This window comes from Engraulis encrasicolus, chromosome 8 (genome assembly GCF_034702125.1).
Source record: "Engraulis encrasicolus isolate BLACKSEA-1 chromosome 8, IST_EnEncr_1.0, whole genome shotgun sequence".
NCBI classification, from domain to species: Eukaryota; Metazoa; Chordata; class Actinopteri; order Clupeiformes; family Engraulidae; genus Engraulis; species Engraulis encrasicolus.
The window spans coordinates 33042861-33057775 of record NC_085864.1 but is presented as its reverse complement, the minus strand read 5'-3'; positions in this window follow the sequence as shown (position 1 = coordinate 33057775).

Below are 14915 nucleotides of genomic sequence, written 5' to 3'. Positions count from 1 at the left end.
AACCCACGTCTCTGTCATCTCTGCCCTAAAACCTGTGTTGTTAAATTGATATTGAGTTGCACAAATTGGTGCTTAAAGTAGTGTCTACCTCTCGGTACTGTTACATATGCAACCATTAATACAATGTTTTAGGATGGGGGTGTTACGGCTGTATATTTACATTTAAAAGGTGTTGTGGTATCATGGGGGGCCAGTTGCTATTATTAGCCCTTAGGGGTGTATCACATGAAGTAGAATAGAATAGAATGCATTTCATGTGGCCAAATATCTCTGATATATTGAGTAAAAAAATACACTGCTATGCCTTGCCTTGCATTGGCATATGCTACAGTATTTATGTATTGTTTTCAATATTCAACAAGTATATCCTATTCAACAAAAGCCATTCTGTTGTAAACTATCATGTGATTGAAAATATCTGGCATGTCAGGTTGTAAGCTGTTTTTGGCGTGTTTGTCAGTAGGCCTGCATTAGTTATCCCCTTTTTATTTTGATATAAAATTATATATTTTTCCTATGGCTACTCTTTTGATGTGTAGTGTTTTACATTATGTGTTGTTTGCTTTATCAAAATAATTTCAATAAAAATGTATAATCAACACTCCTTTGTTCTTCATTGTAGTGTAGCAAAGTGGGCTTTGACGTTCCTTTTTCATTTGCGGTGCGTGCGTCATCACGTCACACCGACCTATCAGCTGATCTCACAGCTGATTTCACTCCAGCTGAGACGCCGGCTTTTTGCAAGCTCGGAGGAATAGCTGTCGGTCAACGTGCTTTCCTTTGTCCATCCAAACGTGCATTCTGGTCTACTCTTTGCACTCCGATCGGTTGCCAAATTCAACTTGGCGTGACACGCTCTCCGCCTCGTACAAGTGTATCTACCGGTGCCATCAGCTGTTTGTTGGCTACCCTGTTCATCTACCAAAGCTCCGAGAGCTCTCTCCTTCTGGCTCAGGTAGGCCACCCAAATGGTGCCACACGTTCGCAAAAGTTTTGATTTGTTTGACTCGGGTCTAACCGATGATGTATTTTGTTGTAGCGTGGGTTTGAGTTTCCTCTGACTCGTCGGCCTTTATTGTCTCCCTCCTCGCCTCCTCTGCTGTTGTGGAACGTGAGTATACCGCTTCAACTTTTCATCACGTTGTAAAATTGGTACAATAGCCCAGTTACATCGCATTATCCTCTGTATTTGTAGGCGCCTGGGTGTAGCTGCAGACTCCCGGTTCGCTCTGAATTGCTGCTGTTTTGTCCCCCCCTCGATACGTGCTTCGGACTGACGCGTCGCAGTGTCCGGTCATCCGAGGGCTATCACTCCGAAAGCATTCAGCAGCCCAGCATAAGTTAACTTGCGCAGGTGGCGCATGTGGCCGAGTTCAGTGTGTGCGTGAATGTAGTCGGTGTGAGTGAGTGTCCTGTTATGTCGTGGTGAGAGCACGATTAATTTGTTTATTTTGTACATTTTCTTTGAGGGATGTTTCTTTCTTTTGTTTGATTATTTTCGTTTGACTTGAGTTGAGAACTTCAATTTGAATTATTTTGTTTTTGTTTCTATAATTACTGAATGTGCACGGCTTGTAGCCTAAACCAATGCCCCTGGCCTGAGTGTCGTTACTAATTCTCATCAGTCCTGCTCTCGCCTGTAGCAACCTCTTTCTGTGGCGAGTTAGATTTTGCTGGTGGGCCCTGCAATTCAGTTTATTTCATTTTGTTTGTCTTTATTTGCTGGGCAAGTGGCAGGCCCTTGATTACCCCCTTATTCACCCTTTTCTTTTCTGTTAACAGGTGCAGGTAATCCCAGAGGGAGGTCCTCTTCCCCCCTGGTGGTGGGTCCGGTCACGTGGTGTGCAGTGAATTGCAGTGCAGTGCAGTGTTACCTGTGTGTGAGTGCAATAATTCACCTTCACTTAGTGTGTGCATGGGCACGAGTGTTTGTGTGTACTTATCCAAGACCTAGACAGGGGGCTTAGTATAATTCCCCCCTCTTGGGTGCACCTGCCCTGTATTTGAGAACCCTCCCTTTTGTACTGATTTGTGTGAGTGTGTATGTGAGTGTGAGTGTGTGTGTGCATTGTGGTGGGAAATATTTTAAACTGTCCGGATTTTTATATTTAAATGCGAAATTGTTAATAAAGAGATTATTTTGTTACGGAATCCACGTTTCCTCGTTAATGCAACAGAACTTGTGTGGGGGTCAAATCTAAGGTTTTCATACAGTCCCTGGGCTGTAGTTCCCATTCTTATCCCAGGGTGGCGTAGTCTATTTAGTAAGAAAAACTGTGAAATTTAGAGTTTACAACTCTCCTGTCCTTACCACTTGGTTACAGTATTTGGCAGAGGTAGTATCATTTGAGACTTAGTTTTATAAGGGTCTGTCACACCACTATCTACGACATATACGTACAACTGCGCAGTTTGGGAATGTTGAACCATTTCTGATGGTTCTGAAGATGGAAGAAAAATATGTGATACTTCTATTTTCATAAGGGTTTGCAGTGGTGCATCAACAGTATTTTTTTACCCATGTTGAGGCAATGTGGACCCATGTGGTAAAACACTCATGAATGTTCTGTGAATGGCTGTGGTGAAGCGTTACATATTCACCTACATTTGAAGAGAGACGTAAGAAGAGATCTGCTGCCATTGCTGTGCATCTATCATGGAAGTAGATCAGCAGGGTAAGGTTGTGTACCCATGATAGGTAGGCACATGAGGAACCACTAGAGCAGTGGTTCTCAACAGGAACAGTCTTGGGACCCACCATTTTCCACTCTCATTCAGTCGCGACCCAATTTTTTTAGCGTTCAAGTCATTTCAATGCAATTCTCAAAATGTATGACTGGTTGCACGCTATCTACAGTAGCTCGCATAAACATTCAGATTGTATCTAAGACAACAGATGACACGGAGTTCACTAGCCTATCAAAATAAAAGTTGTAAATTGTTGCAGGAAAAGTTGGATTTTTTTTTTTTTTAGAATTACGTTTTTTTTACACCAAGGCTCCACGACCCACCCATGACCCCTCCGCGACCCACTTTTGGGTCGCGACCCACCAGTTGAGAAACACTGCACTAGAGGTTGGCAGCACCCTGTTTTCCTCTTCAGACATTGGCTTTGTCTGTCTGTCTGTCTGTCTGTCTGTCTGTCTGTCTGTCTGTCTGTCTGTCTGTCTGTCTGTCTGTCTGTCTGTCTGTCTGTCAGCAGGACAACTCAAAAAGTTATGAACAGATTTGGATGAAACTCTGTGGAGTTGTTGGTAATGACCCAAGGAACAAGTGAATAAATTCTGGTGGTGATCCGGATCACCACCAGTAAAGCCAGTACATAACACAGAACATCGTATGTACAGCAATCCTAAGCTGGAGATAGAGCAAAGACGTCATAGAAATAATAAAACTGAGAGATGCTACACCTCGGCACATGGGAGGTTCCTTGCCGTTTGGCCAAGACTAAAATAAAAAGGAAATGAACCATACAGAGGTCTATAAACAGTGGAATAGTCTTGGTAAAGCAGTTACTTTTAGTAGTAAATTAGAAATACTCTAACTCAGTGGTTCTCAAACTTTTACCATCATTCCCCCCTTCGAAGGGTCTGCATGCTTCCGAACCCACAATCAAAGGAAAGGTGACTGGTGAGATAAAACAAAGAGGGACGTGTGTTCATTTCCCATGCTATTGAAATGCATGACAATTTATAATATAATGTTGGTGAGGGCTTAAAATGTAGGCTATTGCTTATTGGAGAGACATGGGTGACTTGCACACAGAATGACCACTCAAACAGAGTGTTTTTTCAGAGTGTTTTTTTTACTTAGTGGAGCCCAGAGGGGTGAAAAAATAAAAATAAAATAAAAGGTGCAAACGTTTCAGTTCCTCAGTGCCTTGGTTTAACGCCCAGGACATAAAGGGTTTTTTTTTTAAGTGTAAGTGAGTGACTTCCTGTTAAACTCTGTGGTTGGCTAGGGTTAATGGTAGCACCGAAAAATATGTCAACTAAGACCTAAAAAAAGGTTTATGAATGCTTTCGACCTCCTGTCTACAATGTTTGTTATTGTTACAATAGATTTCTTTTTTTTCCTTTGCAATACATCTTTACCTCGTCTCTATTGGACAAATATGAACCTACTCTTCTTTTACTTCTATATCCACTGCTATGCAACACCAAACATCCTTAGTATGTATAAGCAACAAGAGGCTGGCTATCTGTTTGTGTGCCCTGAATCAGCTCATTTATCCTCTACATGGACGTGTGAAAATTAGCCGGTGAAAGTAGAAGCCGTGACTAATAATAAGCAGATGAACATGGACACAGAATCAGTAGATGAAACTGTTGGGGTGAGCAAACCCACATTGATAAGAATATAACATGAATACACCAACAAGAACATTTGCGGAACACCAGTGGAACACCTTACCACTCCTCAAAGTATCACATTACAGAGGCTTTAGTAATAGGCTACAATACGGCTTGGTTATTGCCATTCCATTAACTACAGACTGACAGGGAAAAAACGTTACCACCATAGTACTGCAACATTGCACATTGTCTTTGGTGATACATTTCGACTTGGTTATTGCCATTCTATTAACTTCAAACTTGCCATTCTATTAACCCTTTAATGCATAAGCCATTGGACTCACACTAACGCATAACATGGGTCTAAATAGACCCGCATTCATTTCCAATGTATTTCTGAGCATTAATCATGTATTCTCTCACACAACTTCTAAAACCAATACATTTTATCTCATAATTCTTCTAAAAGTAAGTTTTATTTTACAAATAAACATGATTTTGGAATTAAATCACTAATTTCTAGACGTGGACCGAAAATGGCCCGCATTCATTTCTAATGGAAGTCTAAATCTTTCACTACAATAACTTCCACAATTAATGTATTTTAATAGCTAATGGATTAAAAGTTGTGATTTAGGCTGTTTTTAATGCACAAAATGGGTGTTATTTTTTGTATCTTATATAAATAAACACACAAATAATTTCCCCCATTATTGCAGACATAGCCTAAGTCTGAAGTGTTTCACGTTAGGAACTAAAATATATTTAAAAGGATTCCAATCAGGAACAAATAAACTGTTTTTGACCACTGTTGACCACTGCTGACCTATTGGATTTAAGCATTCCAAGTCATGCATATTTGTGTAATAAGAGACAGTGTGATCGGAGGAGCCCAAAAGCCTATATCAGGGCATAATTAATGTGCATAATTATTAGGAAACTTTGCTTTCCTATGGGAAAATATGCCACAAAAGACATCTAACAAACTCCAAAAATACTATAAACAATTTTGATGTCTTCCAGAGTGGTGTGGCTGTCTTGAAATGTTGGTCACATCCGTCTAAAGCACTGTTACAAAGCCATCAGTGTCACATGACATGAGCTCACAAAGTCACTACCAGATTTAGAAGAATTGAAGATGAAACTACCACAAAAGTATTACCTGCAGTGCTGTTATATTCCAGAACTGAAACCTACATTGAGTGTCCACAAGAACATTGTATTCAGCACCGACATGGCCAAGGTAAAACAGGCTGAAACCTGAAGACAACTCAACAAGAAACTTAAGTCAAGACTAGGTCAAGAAATGTCTTTAGACAGTTTTTAGATGCGTCCCACGCATCTCTATAAGAGGCTTTGGTGTCTGTCCGTCCGTCCGTCCGTCCGTCCGTCCCTCCGTCCGTCCGTCCGTCCGTCCGCCCTCCCGTGATGGGTTTCTGAATTGTGATTCCCTCTTGTGATTCCCTCTTGTGTCCACAAGGTGGCAGTCGCCTGGAGCTCATGCGTGCAAACCAAAAGCTCTTTGCCAGTGAGAAAAACATGGCGGCACTTCCTGTTGATTTTCACATGAAAGTTTTGCTTAATTTAAAGTCCCTAAGCGACTATAAATGTTGTGGCTTCCATATATTGATGTAAAAGTGCCCCACAAAGTAATGAAGCACAACAAAGTTACTCCACATTACCATTTGACCACTCGTTTTTCTATGCTAACAGGGTAGCTAATGTAGCATTGTAAATGATCCAGGGAGAAAGGGGGAAATGTTGTGATTTCAGTCCGCCTGAGGCAACGATTTTCGTGGGGAAGATGACCTGCATCTCGGTGGCATTGAACCACGCCCCCGTGCCTTATTTGGCTCTCTCAGCACGTGCGTCCTCAGTCCAATCGCAATGCTTTATTTTCCCCAGACGTTTAATCGCATTTAAGTGAAAGTGCCATGTATACACATCGCAAAATAACTCTTAATCCGATCTATTTAAATCGCATTTATTAAATCGGACTTAAAAACATCATGTACACGTAGCCAATGTCTCATTGATTAGTTTATGGAACTTACGGTTTGTCTGTTACGGCCCACGAAGACAATATCCACGTGAAAACGCAAACGCCTGCAAACCACTGTTTTGACAGAAATACAGTTCACCTGTCGCCTACTCTGTTTTCTTCCCAAAGCGGCATTTAAAAGTATTCCATGAAATCCAACATCAACGTCACTTCAAATAGGTGACAGCATCATGCACACACATGAAATAACACTTCAGTGAGGGGGGGACTCACTGCTCTCATATTAAAGTGAAAAGAGAATTTCACATTTTAGTTTATTTAATGTAGGCCTATGCAAAATTGCAAATAGCCTATTCATTGAAATGTTTCATTGTAATGTTTGCCTGTTTTTTATGTTTGTAATTATTTATTTATTTTAAATAAAAAATCGTGATTAAAAAAAAAAAATAGCCTAACAAAAATAGACATTTCATGTTAAAAAAAAATGTGATATGGGATGGACCGATGGCCCCCCTAAGCTAAATTCGCCTTAGGTCCCCACATTGCTAAATGTAGTGTAAGGGATTATTTTGAAAAGACAGTAACATGTAATCAGCAATGCATTACAGTTTTTCAGTAAATTGCCCAACACTGTTGAAATCCTATGGTACTTTTTCAAATCCAGGCTTATACAGTACATGGTAGGCTTATTGATAAATTGCCTTGACAGGTTATGAGGAGGCCAAGGGGGCGTTTGGGCAAAAAAGGTTCAGAACGGGCATAGACGGACGCATCTGTTGTCCGCCTGTCGGACTTGTTTTCCATGGTTTTGTGAACTAGTGAAGGTGACTGTTAATGGACCAGGTAGATGAGTCTATGGCTAGATCAGCAATGTGCACACTTACATGAGTTCCTGAGTTCCACTCAAATGCCAGCAAAGTACAGCATAAATACCATGGTCTTCAAAAGATGCAAATGTCTTCCTCTCAATGATCCAGCATGGGCTACCCTGTCTGTCAAGAGTCAATTTCCCAAGTCCATATAGGCCTAACTCTGAAAACTCTGTCCCCAGGTATTTTTGACCCAGTCTTGACTTAATTAACTTGTCTAGTGTCATCCCTTCTTACCTTGGCCATATATCTGAGTGCTCAATGCCCTGTTCTTCTGGACACTTGGTGTAGGTTTCTGTTGTGTAATATTATAGGACTGCAGGGTAATACTTTTTTGTAGCTCCACCTTAAATTCTTCTCAATTTTTGCCAAGTGTTAATCGACTTTTCAGAGTTTGTTAGATATATTTTGTGGCCCATTTTCCAAGAAGACAACAAAGTTGCCTAATAATTATGCACACCTGATATAAGGTGTTGGGCACCTTCGACCACAGCCCCATATTTTTATACAAATATGCATGGTCTGGAATGCTTAAATCCGATAAGTTTTCAAGTTCATATAGATTCCTGTTGGAAAATAAGCATAAAAAAGACAATATGGTCAAAAAACATGTTTTCCTAATAATTCTGTATATAAAAAATGAATGCGGATCATTTTTGACCCATGTGTGTAAATATCATACAATTGTATAAAAAGATGTCTATTTCAAAGAATAACCATAAAGTATTTAAATTAAGTATTAATGTTGGAAGTTAATACTCCATAAATGACAAAAAGTTGAATTTTTAGTTAAAGAATCAAAATCCTTTCTCAATATGGCTAAGAGACATTAAGCTTGTGATGAAATTACATAGGAAATGAATGCGGGTCTATTTAGACCCATGTGTCTAAATATCATATAGTTATATAAAATGACTTCTATATCAAAGAATAACCATCAAGTATTTAAAATAAGTATTGATGTTGGGAGTTAATACTCCATAAATGATAAAAAGTTGGACTTTCAGTAAAAGAATCAAAATCCTTTTTCAATATGGCTAAGAGACATTAAGCTTGTGATGAAATTACATAGGAAATGAATGCGGGTCTATTTAGACCCATGTTATGCGTTAAAGGGGTAGTAACCAAAAAAGTGTTTTCACGCAAAAAGTTATGATGCATAAAAATAAATTAAGTCATCTAAGGGACAAAAACAAGTCAATTGAGGAATTCATGGAGTGCTGAGTAAGAAAATTGTATTCTTACAAAGATATAGAAATTTTAAACTCAGCCGGGTCTATTTAGACCCATGTTATGCGTTAAAGGGTTAACTGCAAACTTACAGTTTGAAGTTAATAGAATGGCAATAACCAAGTCGAAATGTATCAACAAAGACAATGTGCAATGTTGCAGTACTATGGTGCTAACATTTTTTCCCTGTCAGTCTGTAGTTAATGGAATGGCAATAACCAAGCCGTATTGTAGCCTATTACTAAAGCCTCTGTAATATGATACTTCGAGGAGTAGTAAGGTGTTCCACTGGTGGAACAGTGCTCGTTATGAGAGGCTAACATTGAGGTCTGGCTTGTGAGGTGTTTTCAATGAAAGAGTGATTTATTGACTACTTTGTAAAAGGAACAAAGTTACCTCACATTACCCAATCATATGTTGTGAAAGAACAACACTCTAATGTCTACAGTGATTGTCAGCAGTTGATCGTTAATGTTCTTGTTGGTGTATTCATGTTAGGCCTATATTCTTATCAATGCGGGTTTGCTCACCCCAACAGTTTCATCTACTGATTCTGTGTCCATATTCATCTGCTTATTATTAGTCACAGCTTCCCCTTTCACCGGCTAATTTTCACACGTCCATGTAGAGGATAAATGAGCTGATTCAGGGCACACAAACAAATAGCCAGCCTCTTGTGGTTTATACATACTAGGGATGTTTGGTGTTGCATAGCAGTGGATATAGAAGTAAAAGAAGAGTAGGTTCATATTTGTCCAATAGAGACGAGGTAAAGATGTATTGCAAAGGAAAAAAAAGAAATTTATTTTCTGATGGTATGCCTTTAGGCTTACTTAGCCCTCTTTTTTAAAGTTAATCAGGTGATTGATCACAGGCCTACCACTACAGTAATTCAAGTAGTCAATGTTAAACCTTGACCAATGCATGTACAATATGTACAGTATCTATATACAATTCACTAAACAATCTCTCATTACTCTGATATAATCTAAACATTTGTTTTTACATTTTGTAACAATAACAAACATTGTAGACAGGAGGTCGAAAGCATTCATAACCCTTTTTTAGGTCTTAGTTGACATATTTTTCGGTGCTACCATCAACCCTAGCCAACCACAGAGTTTAACAGGAAGTCGCTCACTTGCACTTAAAAAAAAACCTTTATGTCCTGGGCGTTAAACCAAGGCACTGAGGAACTGAAACGTTTGCGCCTTTTATTTTCTTTTAATTTTTTCACCCTTCTGGGCTTCACCAAGTAAAAAAAACACTCTGAAAAAACACTCTGTTTGAGTGGTCATTCTGTGTGCGAGTCACCCCTGTCTCTCCAATAAGCAATAGGCTACATTTTAAGCCCTCACCAACATTATGTTATAAATTGTCATGCATTTCAATAGCATGGGAAATGAACAGGGGAAAGTAGACATGGCCCCCTGTTTGAGGACAAAAAAAACACAGAAATGCCGGTTTAAATGTGCACTAGGCTACATTAAAAGGAATGAAAATACTATGAGGGCTGATTCTTTAGCTGGGAAGCTTCAAAATAATAATGTTAATGACTTTTGGAAAGAAATAAAATCCATTTATAATTGCAAAACCCCTCTCCCTTCCAATATAGATGGTGTGAGTGGGCTTGAAGAGATCTCACAATTATGGCGTCAACGTTATTCTGACCTGCTAAACTGTGTAAAAAGTGACTTATTTATAGTGGATAATGTTGAGTTTAATAATGATGTTATTGTAACTCCTGCTGAAGTTCAGGAAGCAATGGTGAAGCTAAAAGAGAATAAGGCATGCGGTCTGGACAATATTACAGCACATCAAGTATGCCGGTCAGAAATTGTGTCCTCTGTTGGCTATGTGCTACACAGGTCTACTAGTACATGGAGTCTTACCTGACTCCATGCTGTCAGTTGTGCTGGTACCAGTAATAAAAGATAAAGTTGGGAAAATAAATAGCTCAGACAACTATAGGCCAATAGCCCTGGCAAGTGTCCTATCTAAAATACTTGAGATAGTGCTTCTGGATAGAATAAAGAAGTATGTCTGGACTACAGACAACCAGATTGGGTTTAAGGAAAAACTTGCCACAGACCTGTGTATATATGTTTTAAAGAAAATACATAGAACTTACATAGATATAATGCACAAAATACTTCAATGTTCATGTGTTTCATTGATGCGCCCAAGGGGTTTGACCGCATCAATCATAAGAAATTATTTTTAAAACTGACCGAAAATGGGGTATCTGGGTTTTTAACTAGAATACTGGTCTATTGGTACTCACATCAGACAATGAGGGTGAGATGGGGGAATGTGACCTCTGCTCCATTCTTTGTCACTAATGGTGTCCGACAGGGCGGAATTTTATCTCCTTTTCTTTTTAATGTGTACATGAATGATTTGTCTATGTCCCTAAATAGGTGTGGAACTGGCGGTAGGGCTGGTGACCTAATAATTAACCACATAATGTATGCAGATGACTTGGTTATACTTAGTCCATGTACTGCTGGTCTGCAACAGTTACTAAAAATATGTTCACAATATGGAGAAGAGTGTGACATAAAATACAATGCTACTAAGAGTAAGATCATGATCATAAGGAGCAGAGAGGACAAACAATCACCCTTCCCTGCTTTTTATCTGGCTGGCACCGAACTCTCTCAATGCAGTGAGATCAAATATCTGGGCCACATAATTGCAAATGACTTGACAGATGATGGCGATATCTACAGGCAACGGCAGAAACTGTATGTGCAAGCAAACATCAAATTTAGTATGTGCTCTGAGTTGGTCAAGATCTCACTCTTTAAAGCATACTGTACACCATTGTATACAGCACACCTGTGGTGCCACTACAAACAGGGCAGCATGAGGAAACTCATGGTGGCATACAACGACAGCATGAGGCTGCTGCTCAGAATTCCTAGGAGGTCAAGTGCAAGCCAAATGTTTGTCAATGCTGGGGTACCTACCTGTGCAGCTGTGCTGCGTAATCTTATGTATAAATTCATGTGCAGGGCATCTGAGTCACAAAATACCCTAGTTGCTGTCCTGGCCAACCATAAATGTAGCTCTGTGACACTCTTCTAAAACATGTGGAATCACTGGCGAGCATGCTTGTATGTGGGACAATGACTTGAGAATTATGATATATCTGTGGGTTTTTTTTTTGTTCCCCCTTCTTTCTTTGTCAGTTGTTCTGGGTTTTTGTTTGTTTGTTTGTTTGTTTGTTTGTTTGTTTTTTGCTTTTTAAGATATGTACTGTGTTGTGATGCTTTGTCTTTTTAATGTGATATGGATCCCCCTGGGTCTGGAATAAAGAATGAATTGAATTGGATTGAACACACGTCCCTCTTTGTTTTATCTCACCAGTCACCTTTCCTTTGATTGTGGGTTCGGAAGCATCCAGACCCTCCGAAGGGGGGAATGATGGTAAAAGTTTGAGAACCACTGAGTTGGAGTATTTCTAATTTACTACTAAAAGTACCTGCTTTACTAAGACTACTCCACTGCTTATACACCTCTGTATGGTTCATTTCCTTTTTATTTTAGTCTTGGCCAAACGGCAAGGAACCTCCCATGTGCCGAGGTGTAGCATCTCTCAGTTTTATTATTTCTATGACGTCTTTGCTCTATCTCCAGCTTAGGATTGCTGTACATACGATGTTCTGTGTTATGTACTGGCTTTACTATCACTACTAGTTACTATGTAGGCCTACTACTAGAGCTATCATACAAAATATAAGGTTCTCTTCTCATCCTGACTCACACTGTGAGTGTGCATTGGGGATAGGGGTAACCCCTTACTAACCATATAGCTCCAATTTTGACACTTTTCTATTTAATTGAAAACAATTTTGAAATGGGAGTGGAAGACAGACAGACAGGCAGGCAGGCAGGCAGGCAGGCAGACAGACAGACAGACAGACAGACAGACAGACAGACAGACAGACAGACAGACAGACAGACAGACAGATAGATAGATAGATACAGTATATCACGAAAGTGAATACACCCTCTTTCAGATTTTTGAGTATATCTTTTCAGAGGAAAGCATTACAGAAATTTCACTTTGACACAATGATTAGTGACCTTTTAACAACTTATTTAACCACTTAAATTTCTTTTTCACTCAGAAAAAAACAAAATACAGCCATTAATGTTTGAACATGTACTCACAAAAGTGAGTACACCCCAGATTAAAATCTGGTAGAGAAGGGGCTGTGTTGGCTCGAATCGTCTCGAAATGAAACGAAATGAAAAGGGAGGTCATCAGTGTACGTTTCAACCTTTCTTCGCATTGAATTTTAACATTTTGAGTCTGCATCTGGCTTAAATACATTGGTGTGAGATTTGAATGCAATCCTATGGAGAATATCATGATCTGCTTCAGTAGTCTTTAGGCATGCCTTTAGGCTTACTTAGCCCTCTTTTTTAAAGTTAATCAGGTGATTGATCACAGGCCTACCAGTACAGTAATTCAAGTAGTCAATGTTAAACCTTGACCAATGCATGTACAATATGTACAGTATTTATATACAATTCACTAAACAATCTTTCATTACTCTGATATAATCTAAACATTTGTTTTTACATTTTGTAACAATAACAAACATTGTAGACAGGAGGTCGAAAGCATTCATAAACCTTTTTTTAGGTCTTAGTTGACATATTTTTCGGTGCTACCATTAACCCTAGCCAACCACAGAGTTTAAAGGAACAGACCACTCTTTTTTGATTTTCACATATTTGCAGTATTTCCAAGCATTATTCATGAATGTGCATATCATTTTTGTCTATGTGTTTGCATTGCCCCGTTTAACAGTATAGCCAAATTAGGCATAGTAATGCAAGTCTATGGTACAAAATAAAACAGCATCAAATGTACTTATAAACCATTTTAAAATTAATATAAATTCACCACAGTGTAAAACGGAAATTTAATTCTGTCCAGTGATGACTTTTGGCTTGATGCTAAAGATACCAGTTACTTCCAGTGATTATAAGCTATGCTAGTAATTCTGATCCAATAAATCGAAGTACTGAAAACTCTGATGAAAATGATATGCACGTTCATGAACAATGCTGGGAAATACTGCAAATATGTGAAAATCAAAAATGGGTGGTCTGTTCCTTTAACAGGAAGTCGCTCACTTGCACTTAAAAAAAAAACCCTTTATGTCCTGGGCGTTAAACCAAGGCACTGAGGAACTGAAACGTTTGCTTTTTTTATTTTCTTTTAATTTTTTCACCCTTCTGGGCTTCACCAAGTAAAAAAAACACTCTGAAAAAACACTCTGTTTGAGTGGTCATTCTGTGTGCGAGTCACCCCTGTCTCTCCAATAAGCAATAGGCTACATTTTAAGCCCTCACCAACATTATGTTATAAATTGTCATGCATTTCAATAACATAGGAAATGAACACACGTCCCTCTTTGTTTTATCTCACCAGTCACCTTTCCTTTGATTGTGGGTTCGGAAGCATCCAGACCCTCCGAAGGGGGGAATGATGGTAAAAGTTTGAGAACCACTGAGTTGGAGTATTTCTAATTTACTACTAAAAGTACCTGCTTTACTAAGACTACTCCACTGCTTATACACCTCTGTATGGTTCATTACTTTTTTATTTTAGTCTTGGCCAAACGGCAAGGAACCTCCCATGTGCCGAGGTGTAGCATCTTTCAGTTTCATTATTTCTATAACGTCTTTGCTCTATCTCCAGCTTAGGGTTGCTGTAAAGATGTTCTGTGTTATGTACTGGTTTTACTATCATATATGCTAGTTACTATGTACTACTAGAGCTATCATACAAAAATATAAGGTTCTCTTCTCATCCTGGCTCACACTGTGAGTGTGCATTGGGGATAGGGGTAAACCCTTACTAACCATATAGCTCCAATTTTTACATTTTTCTATTTAATTTAAAATAATTTTGAAATGGGAGTGGAAGGCAGGCAGGCAGGCAGGCAGGCAGGCAGGCAGGCAGGCAGGCAGGCAGGCAGGCAGATAGATAGATAGATAGATAGATAGATAGATAGATAGATAGATAGATAGATAGATAGATAGATAGATAGATAGATAGATAGATAGATAGATAGATAGATAGATAGATAGATAGATAGATAGATAGATAGATACAGTATATCACGAAAGTGAATACACCCCTCACAGTTTTGCAGATTTTTGAGTATATCTTTTCATAGGAAAGCATTACAGAAATGTAACTTTGACACAATGATTAGTGACCTTTTAACAACATATTTAACCGTTTAAATTTCTTGTTCACTCAGAAAAAAACAAAATACAGCCATTAATGTTTGAACATGTACTCACAAAAGTGAGTACACCCCAGATTAAAATCCGGTAGAGAAGGGGCTATGTTGGCTCGAATCGTCTCGAAATGAAACGAAATGAAAAGGGATGACAAGGGAGGTCATCAGTGTGCGTTTCAACCTTTCTTTGCATTGAACTTTAACATTTTGAGTCTGCATCTGGCTTAAATAGATTGGTGTGAGATTT